The sequence below is a fragment of the Ambystoma mexicanum genome, chromosome 12 (genome assembly GCF_040938575.1).
Source record: "Ambystoma mexicanum isolate Mex_15411 chromosome 12, UKY_AmexF1_1, whole genome shotgun sequence".
Lineage (NCBI taxonomy): Eukaryota > Metazoa > Chordata > Amphibia > Caudata > Ambystomatidae > Ambystoma > Ambystoma mexicanum.
The window spans coordinates 315951849-315970982 of NC_090936.1; positions in this window are offsets into that span (position 1 = coordinate 315951849).

The window sequence follows — 19134 nt, forward strand, 5'->3', positions numbered from 1 at the left end:
GATAGCTATCGGCCCTCAGTACAACACAGCGAACTCCAGCTTGGTGCGGTGTGCTCAGTGAGTGGCGGCTGTACATTAGAATAGTCGCACTTTTTATACTCTCGAAATCATGATGTTCAACCCACCTATGAGTTAATACAAGTTAATACATCACGGATCTAGGGTTCGTGCGGAGTTCATACATCTATACATTTAGGGTTTACCTTTAATACATTCACTAACAAATCATGATGGCAACAGTATGTCTTAGGATTTCTTTGTTAAGCTTTCTAAAACAGTTTTGTAAAATGCAGTCAAACAAGTGTTCACATTTCGGTATTTGAATACATTGTGTTTAACATATGCTCGCGGATTAGCTTCGTTGGTGCAGGTAATCCTCTACACACAGGTCAACGAAGGACAAGGTCTCAGTTCATGACCCTAACATGTGGCCTGCAGGCAAGTTACACATTAGTTTGTACACAGAGGTCAAGACGGCCATGTTACGTTCGGAATGACACTGTCCACCATCTTAGAACACAGGGTGACTTTAGAGGGAGAATCTAAAATGGTGGATAAACCTAAAATGGTGGCTTACTCAGATCTAAGGTCAAGACCTTGCTTTGTTTGTTTATTTGTTTATTATTTATAATGCGCCGAAAAGCCCAAGGGTAACAAGGCGCAGCAGATACAAGAATTTGCAAGACTTAGTTACAGACAGTAAAATATATACAAGTATGAACACAGTAATAATAGCAATAAGCGGTAAATATAAACATATGTACAATTAACAGTTGTGTATCCAGAGTGACCAAGTGAAGGTGGGAGACAAGAGGTCCTAGATGATAGCTGTCTTCAGCCAAGACATCAGCTTTGAGCGGAAGTTTTGGTAGGGTAGGTCCATTCTAAGAGTGGGTGGTAGGGAGTTCCATAGCTTGGCCGCTTTCACAGGGAAGCTATTGCCACCTATAGTTGATCGTTTGTAAGAAGGGACGGAGAGGCAGTCTCTGTATGCTATCCTAGTTTGTCTCATGGATGTTAGTCTATGAAATCTGTTGATCAGATAGGTAGGGGCCGCATTGTTAAGGGACTTATGGGTTAGTGAGGCAGTTTTTAAGGAAATTTTGTCTATGATGGGAATCCAATTTTGTTGCTTGCTATGTATTGTAATGTGGTCTCTTCTTGAGATGCCCAAGGCCGCTCTGAGTGCGTTGTTCTGGAGAGTTTGTAGCTTGCCAGTGACGGCCTTGGAGGACCCAAGATAGAGGGCGTTACAGTAGTCCAAGCGGGAGAGTATAAGGGCTCTGGCCAGGGTCAGACAACTAGCCTAGGATAGAAAAGGTTTGGCTGTCCGGATCAATTTACAAGTATAGGACGTGGAGGAGGCGAGTGAGTTCACTTGTCTGCTAAAATTGTAATTAGAGTCCAAGTAAAAGCCCAGTGTTTTGACTTAGTGTCCAACCCTGATGGTATTACCATCAATTATAAATGATGAGTATGCTGGGCTCAGTTTCTTTAGGCTAGCTTTGGTGCCCAGTGTGATGAGTTCCGTTTTATCATCATTCAGGCATAGACCGTGAGTGGCCATCCATGCCTGGATGATGATGTAAACCCTATTCACCAAGGCCAAATCCTTTGCATAATCTCCAGAAAGCGGAAGGAGTATCTGGGTATCATCTGCATAATTAGTGTAGGTGATACCGAGATGATCCAGATCGTCGAAAAGGGGCTTGGTAAATATGTTGTACAGTGTAGGGGAGACACAGGAACCCTGAGGCACACCGCAGGTGATGGGTATGGGGTCTGCCACGTCTGTCGACGAAAAGACCCTCATGGTTCTGCCATCAAGGAAGGATCTGATCCATGTAATGGCCTTGGGGGAGAAATGGGCAGCCGTGTGGAGGTGGGTGCAGAGGACCGAGTGATCGACCAAGTCGAATGCTGCGGATAGGTCAAGGAGGAGGAGTAAAGCTGCTTGACCATTGTCTTTGAGCAGATCAATCTGTGTTTTAAGGTCGATGAGAGCTGTCTCTGTCCCATGTTGGGGTCGGAAGCCTGATTGTCTGGCTCCTAGCAAGTGGTGATCCTCCAGGTGCTCCTGTATTTGTACATAGGCAACCTTGTCCAGAATTTTCAGAAGGAATGGTACCGTTGTTATAGGCCTATAGTTAGTAGGTATTTTTGGGTCAAGAGTGTTTTTTTTTTAGTAGGGGTAGTACCCAGGATTGTTTTAAATTAGTTGGGATGGAACCGGTGGAGAAGGAAGCGTTGATTAGTTTAGTGATAAATGGGGAAAGGTCACGGGCAGCATCTTTTATGAGCTGTGCTGGGCATAAGTCTCCCTGGCAGTTAGAAGGCTTTAATGACAGGATGATTTTTTCCACTTCGAGTATGGTCACTTTGGTAAAGTTAAATCGTGAATATTCACTTGTGGTCCGCTTCTCAGGTGGCTTGGACATGGCAGGATTGTTCAAGGAGGCTTTTTTACAGTATATCTTATTTTGTAGCGTGGCGATTTTGTTGGCTAGGGCATATTGGATGTTGTTACACCAGTTATTGTCTTTTATGCAGGTGTCTATAGGTGCTATGGGGGTTTCTACTTCTTTTAGAATCGAGAATAGTTCCTTTGTGTTTGAGCTGGCTTGGGAGATGCAAGAGTCAAAGGAGGTACGTTTTGCAAGGAAGATTTCTTTTCTTGCAACATTGATTTCTTCGTAAGTGGTCTGTCAGCAGCTTGGTGTAGGCCAATATACATATATTCATACAGTATAGGAGGCACGATATGATTTACCCTCCTTTTGGCCTATGCCAAGCTTTAAACTGCCTCTGGTCACTTTACGAACAACTCCACGTCTCAACATCCATACACCCTGAATCACTATCAGAAATATCTATCGCCATTAGATCGGTTATCAGAATTTCCTTCAAAAGATAGTCTTTGGAGTTCTTGTCTGGGACATATACCTTGTGTCCTGATGTACCTATCTCCTGTGCGCAACATCCCCCTAGCATCGAACATATACTAGGTAAGCACTGTATACAACAACAAAGAAACAAGAGAATTCTCAAAATGATCAGTAAGACCGAAAGCACCTTCCAACCCCAAGATCGCAAGAAGTCCTAGAAACAAGCGCTAAGATAACAATTTCCTCCGGGAACATAACTTCTGAACTAAGGACATGCAGATTTTGTATTGCCTTAAAGATAGTTGGGGAGGAATCTGGCACGGAAACACAGCAAGTGGACCCCACTAATTTACATACTCCACCACGTTCAGCCAGAATGACATCTAATGCCATCCGGTTCTGAAGTGCTACTAATCTTATTGCTTTCTGTTCTAATGTCATATTATAGAGTATGTCCATGGTCTGGTTGATGGTTCTCTCCAGTACTCTCGCTAGTCTCTTGATGTCTTCGGATATCACTATTTGTCCCCAAAATGCCACAAAGGATTTCGCTACGTCACCCAGAACCTGTGCTGGAGTCTCACCATTCTCGTCCCGCCGTGGACGAGCCTTTGAAACTTGTACAGTACTAGCTATGAATACCCCGGGTAACAGGATCCCTAAATAACAAGTTCCCTGCCAATCCCTGGGTAACCATGGAAATGCTACATTACCACAAACAAACTACACAGGTTCGCCTACATACAAAGGTCTGTTTTCCCCAGTCAAATTTGCAACTTTGGCACAACCTTTAAAATCTCCCATTGACTGAGTACCATTCCTCTATATGCAGAAAGAAACTGAATCAGGCCATGGTTAACAATGTAAGAAGGTGGAATGGCATCCTTATTGCCTATAGGAGCCATTTTGAAAGAGATCAAAGATTGAAAAGGACGAAACAATCTATCAGAAGGCCTAATAGAAGCAACGTTGAGCTTGCTCCTATTCGCGAAAAGTGAGCATCCCAGGGGCATAAGAACACGTTTCTCAAAACCATTCAAATTAGTACCATCAAAGTTCCCCGAGATGCTATTGTTCCATCGGCCAAAGAATAGTGCTCTAAGAGAAGCATAACAGGCAGTTGTCAAAGGTAAAGGATGAATATACCAATCTAGCCCCTTATCCCTGTGTTGCGGTAAATGCAAACAGACCCATCAGTTGGATTTATTAAAAATGGCATGTGTAGCATTCATGATGAGTAACAATGTATTATTGTAGTATCTCTGTCTATGCTGAGAGTCTCTAGGAGATAGAGTGTGCAGATGCACGAAAGGAGTAGAAACAGTGGGTACATTTTCAGTCGGTAACAAGGTTTCAAATGGATGCACTTCTTCCAGGTACCAAAAGCCTAAAACAGTTACTATTATAAAACCATTTGACATTATGAAAAGACAGCAATACGTTTTCGGGGCCCAAACAGTTTGTCCATTCTCATAGCTGTAATGTACTGATTGAGCACAATGACTTTTTCCTCTTTTTTTGTAAGGGGGAAAGGGTTGTGAGGAGTAAACCGTATACACAAGCAAAAGACACCACTTGCTACCCAACTTCCCAACACACTGTCAGACAGGTGAGAGTACTTGTAAGTGATTTTTGTTTACACTTAGCTGCATTGATCACGTGAACATAGGTGTTGACAAAAAAACAATTTTTAATATATTTTCAAATCGTTAAAACAACCATCTATCAAACTGATACAGCGATGATCTGGCTAAAAGACAAGACACAAATACACAAATGAATTAGCATTCTCTCAACATGTTCTAAGGTTATACCCGGGACCTCAGTCACAAGCATTTTTCTAAGATGTATTCACAACACCTAATTTGAAAAAATCTGACTTGATGCTCTCTATTCCGACAAATATGATGTTAGTATCAGGGTGAATTTAGAAAAACATGACATTGTTTCTTATATCATGGCACGTCTACACCAACTTGTGTTTCGGGGGAAACACATACACCACAACTAACAAATCTTGATATACAGTGAGTAGTCTGTCCCCTTCTTCAGAATGCTGTCAATCTTTTCAGTGTATAATCCAATACACAGATAGAGAAGCAGTCAGTAATGTGATCAGCATTTACTGCAAACATAAACAAATACAAATAAAATAAACGTTAAAAGACCTATACTACAAGTGATCATGATTCTATCACAGGGCAGCTCAAGGGCTCAACAACCTAATGACCTGCTACTTGCGTAGCTTCTTTCTATGTGTGGGAGTCTAACTTCATGATTCGGCGTCGCAATTTCGCCTAAGTTGGGTAGCAAGTGGTGTCTTTTGATTGTGCATACATTCTCATAGCTGGCTACACAATCATTTATCAGTCGTGTACGAGTGGTAGCGGTTGCAGGTATTGCAGTCTTCAAACGAAAAACCCCAGTGTTTTTTGCTGGCGACCTCCCAGCCGAGCGACTTCTTAGTCCTTCCACAACCCTAGCCAACAGAATCGCCTTTTTTGAACAATTATTTGGGCAAAAAGCAAGCCCTTGATGATTTTTCTCTTCTTCTCCGAATGCACAGCCGAACTGTGCCGTAAGTCTATTTCCTTGGACGCAAATTGTACCTCGTTGTCCCTGGTACTGATTGATCCAAGAACAACGTGTCGTCACTTCCCGTTGGAAGCGACGTATCAAGAGCAAGTGAAGATGCAAGATCCGGAACAACAGTTTCCGGAAGCAAAACTTTTGGAGAGTGTGGAGACAAAATGGCTGTTTTCCCGAGGTCTCGCGGGCTTAGAGAGAGACTCAGATGATTCACTCTCGTTGATGTTTACTGCTTCGGGATCGTTGGTTGCAGTATTGGTGAGGGCTTCTGTTTCTTCTGTATCGTATGGCACTGGGTGTGGAATCTTCTTGAATTGCGTCGCACGGATCACTCAAATGCCTTCGTCAACACCCACTCACTGGACCGAATGCTATGACCTGCGCCCTCGTATCGTACAGGTAAAGCCTCTCGCACCTGGTGATAAATCAAATACAGGTTTTTAGTCAACTGGCTACAGTAATCTGCAAGAAGTACATTTTCAACATTTCAAGACCGACATTTCGGAAGGTTCCAGATGTTTGCAGGTCTCCCCATTACCACCTCAAATAGAGAGAGCCCAGTCTTAGTTTGAGGGGTTGTATGCATAGCTAGCAACACGATCGGTAAGGGGTCCGGCCATTTTAATTTGGTGCCGGCACACGTCTTAGCGAGCTTGTTCTTGATGATGCCGTTGTGTCTTTCTACTAGTCCGGCACTCTGAGCATGCCTGGCCGAATGAAACCGTTTGTCGATTTGTAATGCCGCACATATCTGCAGGATTAAAGCAGCGACAAAGTGTGGACCATTGTCCGACCAGATGACTCTTGGTAGCCAAACCTAGGAAAATACTCCTTTAACATAGTTTTTGCAGTAGTCATGGCTGTAGCGTCTTTAACAGGAAAATCCTCAACCCATTTGCTGAAAGCACAGATGACAACTACACATATTTCAAATTATTACACCATTCCATTTTCGATAAAATCAAAGTGTATAATTTCAAAGGGGACAGAAGGTGGACCAAAACTTCCCCTGGGAGTTGATGTTCCCTTTCCCAAATTGTGCTGTAAACAAATCATACAGTCCTGAACATATCGCTCAGCTATTTTAGAAATGTTGTCATTTGCCCAAACTTTCTCCAACATTTGTGTAAGCTTCCGGGCACATATGTGGGTAGGGCCATGAGCCATAACGACCATCATCATTATGTACGCATCAGGAAGTAGCTATTTCCCTTCAACTATGTCCACCCAACACCCATCATCATCGAGTTTCCCCAAGCCTTCAGCCCATTTCTTGGACTCTTCTAATGTGGCATCGGCTTGGATGTCTCTTACAGAGTCAACACCCTCATCCATTACATAGGCATTTACAGTCTCCCTTAAAGTGTATATGCTTGCAGAGAGATTGGTGGCAGTCTGTTTAGCTATCTGATCAGCGAAAGCATTCCCTTTTCCTATATCATCTACAATCTTTTGATGTGCTGCACATTTTACAACTACTAACTGAGTGGGAAGTGCAAGCGCTGAGACGATTTGTACTATTAGGGAGCCATGCTGAATCTTTGTACCGTGTGAAGTTAAGAACCCTTTTTCTGACCAAAGTCTACCAAAGTTGTGAACCACCCCAAAGGCATACTGACTGTCAGTGTATATATTCACAGTAAGCCCTTCGGAAAGTTCACAGGCTCGGGTCAATGCTATAATCTTTGCGGCCTGCGCGGAGTTATGCGTGATTCCCTTGGTTTCCACGACTGTGCTTAATGTGGTGATTGCATAAGCAGCTGTCGATGTACCATCCGGATGTTTGAAGCAGGAGCCATCGCAAAACAGCTCCCCTTGTGGATTATTCAAAGGAGTGTCTTTTAGATCAATTCTACCCTTTTCTCTTGTTCAGTAGTGTACAGGCAATCATGTGACTCTTTGTCACTGCAATCAGTACCTTGCGGGAAAGGTTAGAGGTCAGCCAGATTAAGAACACACACCTCTTAATTTGTATGTGAGGAGCAAACTAGATCGATTCATATCTCGTCAACCGTGCAGAAGTGAGGTGTTGCATTTGAGTTCTGTTCAATAGAACATCTACAGAGTGAGGCACCATCAGGGTTAGAGGATGTCCTAGGACCATTCCCTCACTCTGCTTTACAGACGCAGCAGCAGCACCAGCGACAGCTCACAAACATTTTGGCAAAGCGCATGCTACAGGATCAAGGGCGGAGAAAAGTAACCGCACGGCCTATTCTTCCCTCCATGTTCCTGCGTTAATACAGCCAAAGCACATCCATCACATTCATGCACAAACAACACAAAGGCCTTTTCATAGTTTGGTTTGCCCAAAACCGGTGCCGAGCACAATGCAGTCTTGAGCAGATCAAATGCTTGCTGGTGCTCCATGTTTCACGGCAATGGCGAAGAAATGCCCTTCTTCGTCAAAGCCAACATCGGCTTAATCACAAGTGAGAACCCGGGAATCCACTGCCTACAGTAAGAAGCCATACCTATTAAGGCTCTAACATCCTTCTGTGTATTTGGGACAGACATGCCAGAAATGAGTTTTAACCGTTCAGGTGTCAATCTTATTCCCTCCTTTGACAGGAGATAGCCTAGATAGGCGACCTCCTGACAAAAATATTGAAACTTTTTAAGAAAAGCTTTGTGTCCATCCTTAGCCAAGTGTATAAGCAATAACACAATGCTCTCCTTACAAGCGCTCTCAGAGTCGGCAGCCAAAAGTAACTCATCAACATACTGAAGCAGTGTACAAGTAGAGGGCAACTCAAGGGTATCAAGCTGTTCTTTCAAAGCCCTACTATAGATGCTAGGACCTTCCGCGTAACCTTGCGGTGCATGGGTAAATGTAAACGAGCGTCCCCCTAAGGTGAACGTGAACAAGTATCTACTGTCCTTGTGTATAGGAATACTAAAGAAAGCATTCTTCAGATCCACAACACCAAAATAAGTAGCTGAAGCCAGGATCATAGTGAATATTGTCGTTACATCAGGTACAATTGGGAATTGTGGAGCGACGATCTTATTGATGGCACGTAGATCAATTATGAAATTAAATGGAATTGCATTATCGCCTTTTTTGTACACGGGCAAAATCGGACTATTGCACAAACTACCTGCAATCTCCTCAATCTCCCCTCGATGCACAAAATCGGAGATGATGCATTTCAAAGCTTGCTCACCCTCAACTGAAATCTTATATTGTGGAATACGTGGCAGCTTTACTCCATGTTTTAAGACTATTTTAACAGGCTCGATCTGCAAAACACCAACATCATTGTCGTCAATTGCCCATAAACTCTCTGGTACATCACTGATTTCTGGCGGCAAAGGTCTAGTCAAGAATTGAGACAGAAGTTGCTGTGGTGAAATCGTAAAATGCACTCCATCAGAAGAACAATGAATTACTGCATTTAATTCCTTCAACAGATTCAACCCCAGCAAATTCTCTCCACAATTCGAAGTCAAAAGGAATGGACAGTGGTCCGTAAAGGGACCCAGAGAAATAGGTACCGGCGAAGAAACCGGACAGACAACTGGTGTGCCAGAAAACCCTACAGAAACATTGGTTTGCCCTGACATTGGATGTTTGGAACCTGAGAATGATCAATGGAACACTTCTGTGCTGCTGTATCTATCAAGAATTGATGTTTCCTATTTTCCACTACCATTTCAACGTAGGGACCTTTCTGATTAACGGGAATAGGCGTCGGTTCCAAACCCTGCTTCGGGTAATCCTAACGAAACAGAGTGTTGTCAAAAGAAAGTTCTTCAGGGAGGTAAGCGGCAGAAGGATGATCAAAAATGTTTCTCGTATTCATACTTGGTACCTGATTATCCTGTGAAAAAGGTTGCTGTGGATCCTGTGCAAACTGGCCTCTACCAGGGCCCCCAACACCCGGGTGACCTCTGGACCATCTACCCATATTTCCAAATGCGTTATTTGACCTTTGTCAAAGGACTGGGCATTGTGCACAACAATGACTCTCTTGCCTACAATAGGCACACTGGTTAATGTTTACAGGACCCAAGGGCACATTTCCTTGTGGAACATACTGACCTCTAATCTGCGAACTACCCCCTCTAGGGCCTCTAACAATTTGCTGCAATAATACTTTTGTCTTCAAATCACCTTTTCTCTTTTCGACTCTTTCCTTTTCATTATTGACACAATTCTCATAGTACTGAGCCATGTGCAGTACTTCTGATTGAGACTTTGCTTGCCAAGCACTCTCAGAAGACATAATTTGCGACTGGATGTCAGGCAACAATCCCCGCACAAATTTGTCTACAAATAATCTTTTCCCAGACTCTGTGCTTAAGTCTTGTCCACTGAAATCCAAGAATACCTGTTCGAACCCATTAAAGAACTTGTTAGCACCCTCAGATTTCCCTTGGACAAGGCCGTAATGATTATATCATGTAAAGTTAGTATCACCTGAGGCGGTCTCTCACCAGCTGGCCCTTCTCCATCGAGTCTAATTATGTTAGCCCATGTATCTCCTAACCCTGGTACGTCGTCTATAGTTCTAACCTGTTTCCACAAATCTACGGGCAGGAGTACAGGAAATAACAAGTCAATATCACTTAAGGTAAATACTGAGGATGGCAAGACAGACTCCATTTCTTTATAGAATCCTATCGGATTTTTCCTAATGTCGGGAATAGATTGTCTAATAGTGTTCACTTCCTGTCTTGAGAACGGGACGTGAACAAAACTGCGACACATAATGTGCAGGTATTTACGCAGCAGCTGTACCCGCTGCAACATTAGCAAGGATCACAACCTTTGGGACAAGTGCCAGAGGAACCTCTCTCATAGGCAACTGAGAAGTACGCAACTCCGAACGCTTCCTAAGCAACAGAGCCAAATCGAGCGCTAAAGCAGTCGAAGAAGTGTCAAGTGAAAAAGCTCTCTTAAAAATACTCAATTACTCTGTGGGACAACTAATCTTCCTCTTTACACACTCATCCTGCAGGTATTCTGCCATTACCTGTCTCAATTTCTTCTGCATTTCTGGTGTAGAATGACTATATGTGTCATATACTTCAACTGGAGTTATCGACATATCTGTGACCCATCTAATCGCATCTTTCGTACAAATTCGTGTTTCCTTAGATATCGATTTACGACAAGGATGGAACCATTTCTGTACATACATACTATCCTCATCTTCATCCTCATTCTGTAACCTTTCCAACTCCTTCCTATACTCAAATATCCTATCAACATGCTCTTGTACTTTCTCGACAGTGTCTCTAGAAAATGCTAAGGTGGTCAGATCCCTCAACCCTTGTGGGAGATCTGTATTGTTTAGTCTGTCCCACATTACACATAAGTGAATCCCTAATCCCTCAATAAAAACATTTTTCTCAGGAAAATTATTCATATTAGAAAGTGTGGCGAAAACATTAGCTCGATCATCTCTCTCCATACAATGTTTAGCCCATGCAATCAAGTCACGTTTCTTCTCTGGAGGTACAGTGTTGCGAGTGACAACCCTTGATCCCGCTCCCTGATCGACTACAAGCAGTGCAGGACCACTTGGAAGAGAGAGAGCAGGCAAGTTCAATGGAGGTACTATTACTGGTGCAATAGGAAGAGGCGGAGGAGCAGGTGGAGGAGCAGCAACAAAAGGAGGAACAATGACTGGAGGAAGAGGAACAGTAGGAGGAGCAGGAACAACAGGAACAACAGCAGGAAGATCAGGAATAACAGCAGGAAGAGGCAAAGCAGCAGGAAGAGGAACAAACGGAGGTGGCGCAGTGGCACCAGGCCTTCGTTCATTTAACAATTTATAAATAAATTTGTCAGAAACATGAATGCCTTTAGAAGGATAGATTTTCTGAATGCCAAGCGAGAAAGCCCTATCCATATTCCTAGCCCACTCAGACTGTTTATCCTGGTCATATAACAATGCTTTTTCAGCATTCGTCTTATGACGGTGTGCGTGTTTTTCTCTACTCTTAAACTGTGACAAAGCTTCTTTCTTCCAATTCTGTAAAACTTCGAATGCTGCAGGTCTAGCCTTTTTCTTTAATAAAATTGACTCTAAATACTCAATACGAGGGATTTCAAAACTACCATTGATTGGCCACTGAAGTTCGGAAGCATGTCTGGTTTGTCTGTGCCAAATATCATTAAACACCATACTACCAATGCCATGCTTACAGTACATAGTACAAGCTGGCGACACCTCCTCTGGTGCCGGACGTCTAAATTCCAAAGATTACCTATCACTGCGGAATAACGTCCTGAAGCAGGTAGACAATTTCCCAGGCATATCAAAATATTGGTGTTACCTGGTCAATAATTGTATTTGCAGATACAATGCGCCAAAACAAATTATCAGGATGCTTAAGAATCGGGTCACGACTCACCTGATCAATCCTAAGGAGGTCCAATCGGATTTCAAAGATTCTTTTCTAACTAGTTTTACCTCGTGTTTGGTGATTTTGGCAAATCTGCCCGCCTCGATAAGTAGACCCTCATCAAGATGCTGACTCGGAGCGTGTACTCATCATCCAGGGATCGGGCCGTGCAGCGCTGCTAAGTTGTCGCATCTCTTTCGAAAAGGGGCCCCTTTTTTGTTACACCGTCCAATCCCGGTCCGATAGCGTGCGTCAACCTTCAATGAGCTGGCATCAATCTTGAGGGTCCCTATTCAGGCGCTATCTGTGAAAACAAAAAGAAGATATCGAGGCTGAGTACCCCAAAAGGAAATACACCAAACGCGGGTTACAAAGGAAAATACGAAGATCTTTGTTTTATACTGAACAGTTTCAAAGGACAAAGCAACAGATAGCTATCGGCCCTCAGTACAACACAGCGAACTCCAGCTTGGTTCGGTGTGCTCAGTGAGTGGCGGCTGTACATTAGAATAGTCGCACTTTTTATACTCTCGAAATCATGATGTTCAACCCACCTATGAGTTAATACAAGTTAATACATCACGGGTCTAGGGTTCGTGCAGAGTTCATACATCTATACATTTAGGGTTTACCTTTAATACATTCACTAACAAATCATAATGGCAACAGTATGTCTTAGGATTTCTTTGTTAAGCTTTCTCAAACAGTTTTGTACAATGCAGTCAAACAAGTGTTCACATTTCGGTATTTGAATACATTGGCCCTCATTACGACCCTTGCGGAATTCGGAAAACGATGGCGGAAATGCAATACCGCCATCGAATAGCGCTCGGTGCGACTATGACCCGTCACCGCAAAGTACGAAGCCATTAGCGACACCGTAGTGAACGCCAACGCTAACTGCACCAAGCACGCGCGCGCGCCATGCGAAACCGCAAACACCACCATGGCGCAAGGGTACGCCAATTCCGACCCTAGCGGACATGTACCTAACGCCATCAAGCATGGCGGAATGTACCATTCCGCCATGGTGAGAAGTACGGCATCGCGAATCAACCGTAAACGGCCCCACTGAGTGCCTGTACACCGCTCCCTGCCCACAAAGTACAACTCCCCGTAGGTGCAATGAAGTCACAATGCAACCATTGAAATGTATAAGTCACCCATGCATGCCAACGAACAAAAGAAACACAACAGGGGCCAATGGGAGCTGCAGGGCACAGATGGCACGAATACAGAAGCCATCCCAATGGACATGACCACAGTCCCCCACCAAGAAACGCACGCAAACACAGGCACCTGTGACCAGCAATATTCCGAGAATCACATCATTCCACCAGTCCACCTGGCTGACCGGCATCTGTTACACAAAACCCAATCCCCCGCCCCTGAGCATGACAACATTCAAACTGTCATATTGGCAGCCCCCATCCCTGACCTCACGGGCTTCGTAGGCAAACGCGCCCAGTACAGTACCACGCAACTAAACTCCGAAGCTGGAACCCAATGCAGATCTCCTCACAATACATCGCCCCCCAAATAGGCATATGCCACATCACTTGCAAAGAAAAACGCTACACGGGCCAAATCAGAATAGAAATTTAATGCACATCAAAATCACCAAGCCCATACAGCCATCAGGCCATGAACTCCAAAACACTTTTCACCATTGTGGGCTGCATCCGCAAGAAATGACCAGCCACTACCTGTGTGTCGCCCTGTTCCCTCATGGTACACAGAGCCACATTCACGTACGAAAAGGCAACATGGAAGCGCACAGAACCGCAGGGCCGTCCCAATGGGGAGGCACTAGTCCAGCTGAAAGGCCGAAATGTTGCTCCGAGCCACCAGTACTGCGTAAGGGCATGTGGGCCATTGGCGATCGTCCCATAAGATCGTAATGCTGCTCCACTGATTAACACGAAGCAGCAGGTGTCGGGAGTAAAACCCATCTGCAGGAGTGGCATACAGATGGCAGTGGCAAAAGGGGAGGAGATACCTGTCAACCAAAAGAAAAGAAAAAGAACAGAATGGCCATCAGAACTACATTCGAACAACTCACTTCAATGATCACACTAAATCCACAGCCATATGCATGCTAGCCCACTCCAAAGGATCATCACCACCCCAAAACCACTTGCGACTCATAACCATCTATATCGAGGTGCAAACACCATCACAAACGAGTGTACCTGTGCATGCGTCTGTCAAAACAGAATCCATCAGATGGGAATGTTAACGTGCATGGACACAAGTGTCTGAGGGCGCGTCGAGACAGGGAGGGCTCAACAAGGCCAGATAGACGATGGTCCCACTATGGCAGCCCTGCATCACATAGCGTAGGGGAGGCGGATAGATCCCAAGAAGCCCTGTACATGGCAAACTCTGTATCAAATCACCTGCCCATGCATCCATTCATCATTCCCTCATCCCGGGATTAAAACGCCTGAATATTTACTCACATAACATTAGAAATATCCATTGAGTCTGTGCGTTATGCAGCCTGCAAAATCCACAGTGCCCCAGCCCGTAATTCCAGTGTAGTGAAGTAACATGTATTTGGGAACGTCCGGCCTCTTCGCCCACGTCGCTATTGCACATCCCAAACTATTCATATCAATCATTGCATCCTCGCCATGGCCCCTGTCTCAAGGACATTGAACAATAGTACGTTATATTTGCAGTCAGACCTGTGGGGATTTCCTCGCCGCTAGCTGAAAACCGAAAGCGCCGCCCTTCGAATTCCTCATTTGCAACATCACGTCGAAGAGGCATCTGTGGCCGTTTGAAATCACTAATTATTCCATCGAGTGCGGCTGTGTGTGAAAATGGCAACTGCCTTCACCCACAAATGGGACGCCCCGCCCGTCGTTGCAACTCGGTACAGTGATGCATGAGGGCCCACCGTTACTCGAGTACTACGTTCCACTGACCCTTCACAAGTCTGTTCGCGACTGCACAGATAGTATGTGAAACAATGGGACCACAGCAGAATGAACATATCAACCAATCTTACACGGCCATCGGGTACAAATACATGATTGCAATAGCAAGATGCCATTCCCCGAATTGCAGCGTTGTGCGCGGGACGTGCTCGGCCAAAGGGGAGAGCAGTTTGCACAGGTGGAATGAATCACCACAGTTGGAGGCCATACAGCCTGAAAACACATAAATTGCACAGCCAGTCTCCTCCCACAACCACACCGAAATGCTACCGGCAGGACTCGCGATGTTGGCCCTGGGGGACCTGATAGCACTGCAAGTACTCCAACTCCAAGAAGAAGACGAACACCAACTACAACCGGCCGCACGGAGGAGACGCAGGAGGAGGAGGAGGCCAAGGCAGGGCCAGCAAGGGCCGCCAGCACAGCCACTACCACCACGCAGGCAGCCCGCAATCCCACGCCTCCGAGCACATCCGTTCAACCTCACTGATGAGCAGATCCACACCCTCTACCGTCTGGACCGGGACACCATAGCCGCCATTGTGGACATGACACAGGCTGACCTTGTCAGCATGATAGATAGCCCAACCGCCATCCCACCCCTACTGAAGGTGGTGTCTGTACTCCACTTCCTGGCCACAGGCACCTACCAGCACACAGTCGGACAGTTGCATGGCATTTCTCAGCCACTGTTCTCACGGACACTATTTCAAGTGCTCGATGCCCTCCTGCAGCACGCAGACGACTACATCTCTCTACCACGCTCGGAGCAGGAAATTACCAACACAAAAGTGGGATTCCATGCACTTGCCGGCATACCGGGTTGCATTGGTGCCATCGACTGCACCCATGTGGAATTGGTCATCCCACATGCCATGGAGGCCCAGTACCGCAACCGAAAACAATTTCATTCCCTGAATGTACAAATGGTGTGTGACTCCAACAGGATCATTACACATTGTTGTGCCCGATTCCCTGGATCAACCCATGATTCTATGGTCTTGAGGAACTCTACAATACCACGCTACATGGAGCGACACGCAGGGAACAGATCCTGGCTACTCGGTGAGTCTCATTACATGCATGATTATGTGGGGTATGTGATTTGGCAATGACCTGGCAGGAAGGGGGGGGGGGTGTGCGTACGTAGCAATGGCATTCCACATCATGCGTTTCTCGTCCACATACAGGTGATGCTGGATATCCACTGAAGAGATGGCTCCTCACACCAGTCCGGAACCCACGGGACCAGCATGAGGAGGACTACAACCATGCCCACTCACGTACCCGTGTAGTCATTGAACAGGCATTCGGCCTACTGAAGACTCGTTTCCGCTGCCTCAGCAGGTCTGGCGGGGCACTCCTGTACCGCCATGAGAAGGTTGCAAAGATGGTCATGGCATGTGTCATGCTCCACAACATGTGCGTACGTAGAAATGTGCCCATGCCCCCTGACGCAGAACTGCAAGCACCTGATGATGGTCATGATGAGGGTGGGGATGTGGCAGCACCTCATGGAGTCTGCGAGGCACCGGAGGCCCGTGACATTCGTCAGCATCTCATTGATGCATGCTTCTAGCACTCACGCCTGGTGGCTGATACATGGACACGGGACTCGTGGCACTGTGTGTGTCTGGGACATGCACAATATGGACTGTACGCCTATGATGGCCTAGTACACAAAGATCAATGTCCACACATCTCATTGGTTGATCGTGCACTTTTTATGGCATATGTGATATCATGTTGAACACCCTATCGACCCGCCACCCAAGTGAGCCCAACACACCCCCTCCACCCTCCTACCTCCCCCCCGAACACCAGTGTCCAAAGATGCTCATTGTCAGTGGGCTGTCGCTATTGCAAGCCCCCTCTGCGGGTATCAGGGGCACCCCTGCCTGTGGAGCGCAGGTTCCTCCCAGATCTACGTTGGGGGCTGCCCTGGACGGAACTTGCAACGGATGATGTGTCTGCCTGCTCACGTCCATGCATGTCCCTAAGGGTTTGCGAGAGCTCAGTGAGCACACGGCGCACTGCGGCAAGTTCGGCACATACGTCTTTGGACGTCGCATGCAGTTCCCCCCTCAGGCTCTCGGTGCTTCTCTCCATTTGGACTCTCAGGCTCTCGGTGCTACTCTCCATTTGGACTCTCAGGCTCTCGGTGCTACTCTCCATTTGGACTCTCAGGCTCTCGGTGCTACTCTCCATTTGTGCCCTTAGCGTCTCTGTACCTCTCTCCATTTCTGCCCTAAGTGTCTCAGTTGATGTTTCTATGTCTGCCTTAGTGCCCCCACATTCATCGGCATGGTCCTTGAGGAGTGTGGCCAGTTGCTGCTGTTGCACGATTAACTGGTCGAGGGACTGTTGCCTCTGCTGGGCCATGGCCATTTGCGGGGGTGTCACAGAGGGGCTGTTGTCCTCATGTTGCCTTGCCACAGGGCTTGTGGGGGATGGCCAGTCGTCGTCTTGTGGGTGCCCCTGCGTGGTATCCTCATGTTGTACGGGATGGGACAGACAGGGGGATTGGGACAGGTCATGGATGGATCTGACTTCGACATCCCCGTTTTCTGTGTCCGAGCATGCTGCCATCAATGGGGTGTCACCTATGGTGCTGCTGCCACCAGAGGCAGTGCCTTCTGTGGCATCCATTGGGGGGACCTGTGGTGGTGGTGTTGTGGGCATGAATGGCTGCTGGGGTTCCTGTTGAAGTTCCCTCCTCTGTGCTGCCACCTGATTTGTGCTGCTGCCGTGTCTTGATGCGTGCAGCTGAGGTGGAGGGTCTCTGGCCGTTGGTCTTGGCCCTCTTTGCAGGTGTGCTGGTAGGGGTGTCCTGAAGCTCGTCGTTTGGATCGGACCCTGTGGTGGAGTAAAGGAGGGCGAGGGTTATTGATGGGTCTGTGGGAATTGGAATGGCATTGTATCACATGCTTTGGGGTGGTACCTGAGGGTGATTTGGGTCGGGGCCTTGGAGGTGCTTTCATTTGTGTGTGGAGTGAGGGTGCAGTTGTTTGGCAGCCTGCAGTTAGGGTGTGCCTGCTGCACGAGTAGTGCGTGTATTAGGGGTTTTTAATTATTTATGTATTTATTGTGGGTTTTAACGTGCGCTATCAGGCCGATGTGTGTGGACGTTCTCCTGGACATGTGTTTCTGTTGCACTATGTGGACGCATGGTACTTCACATGGATGGACTGTGTGGATTTGGCATTGTTTTATCTGGCCCACCTACCTGAATCTTCGGATGTCTGCACTCCTTTCTCCATCCCTCCGACTCCCTCTATGCTCTCCATTCCGATGGTGGAGGCACAGATTTCTTCCCAGGGGGTCAACTTGATGGGTGATTCAGGACCTCCCCCGGTGGCTGTGGCAATGTTGCGGTTGGCAGAGAGTATGCTGCGGACGCGTATCCGCAGGTCGTCCCATCGCTTGCGGCATTGCTGTGGGGTGCGGGGTGCGGTCCCCACCGCACTTACCCGCTGTGCCACCAGAGCCCATATGGCCTTCTTGTTTGCAAGTGCCGTTCTGGTCATTTGCGTGGAGAAGACGACGGCAGCATTCTCCTGGAGGGTCTCTGTTAGCACGGTGAGTTCCTCACGGGAGAAGTGGACCTGCCGCTTGCGGTCGCACGCTTTCTTCGCTACTTTTCCCATTTTTCTTGGTTTCGCTAGGGTGGATGACGGGTTGGGGTGTGTTTCAGGGTAGTGATTTTAGTGGTTGTGTGGTTTTAGTGGTTTTATAGGTGTACGGCGGGATGTTTCCCGTTCCGGGCCCATGTTTTTACTTCCGTTTCCGTATATTTCCGGTCACCGTACTTTCCGGTAGGCGCACACTGCGGTCACCGCTAAGAGGGGTGGCGGTATTGCATCTAGGGCGCCGTACGGCGGCGGTGTGGGGCGTTTTGGGGTCATTTCCGCCATCGCGGACTTTGCACTTCCGCCATGGCGTGGTGCTCGTGCCCGATGGGTCGGAATGGGCCGCACTTTGCTCCTTCGTGCAATGGCGGAAACGCTATTTACGCTGTGGCGGTCCGGTCAGTCACTTTCCGCCAGGGTCGTAATGAGGGCCATTGTGTTTAACATATGCTCGCGGATTAGCTTCGTTGGCGCAGGTAGTCCTCTACACACAGGTCAACGAAGGCCAAGGTCTCAGTTCATGACCTTAACATGTGGCCTGCAGGCAAGTTACACATTCGTTTGTACACAGAGGTCAAGACGGCCATGTTACATTCGGAATGACACTGTCCACCATCTTAGAACACAGGGTGACTTTAGAGGGAGAATCTAAAATGGCGGATAAACCTAAAATGGCCGGCTTACTCAGATCTAAGGTCAAGACCTTGCAACACGGATTTCTTCGTAAGT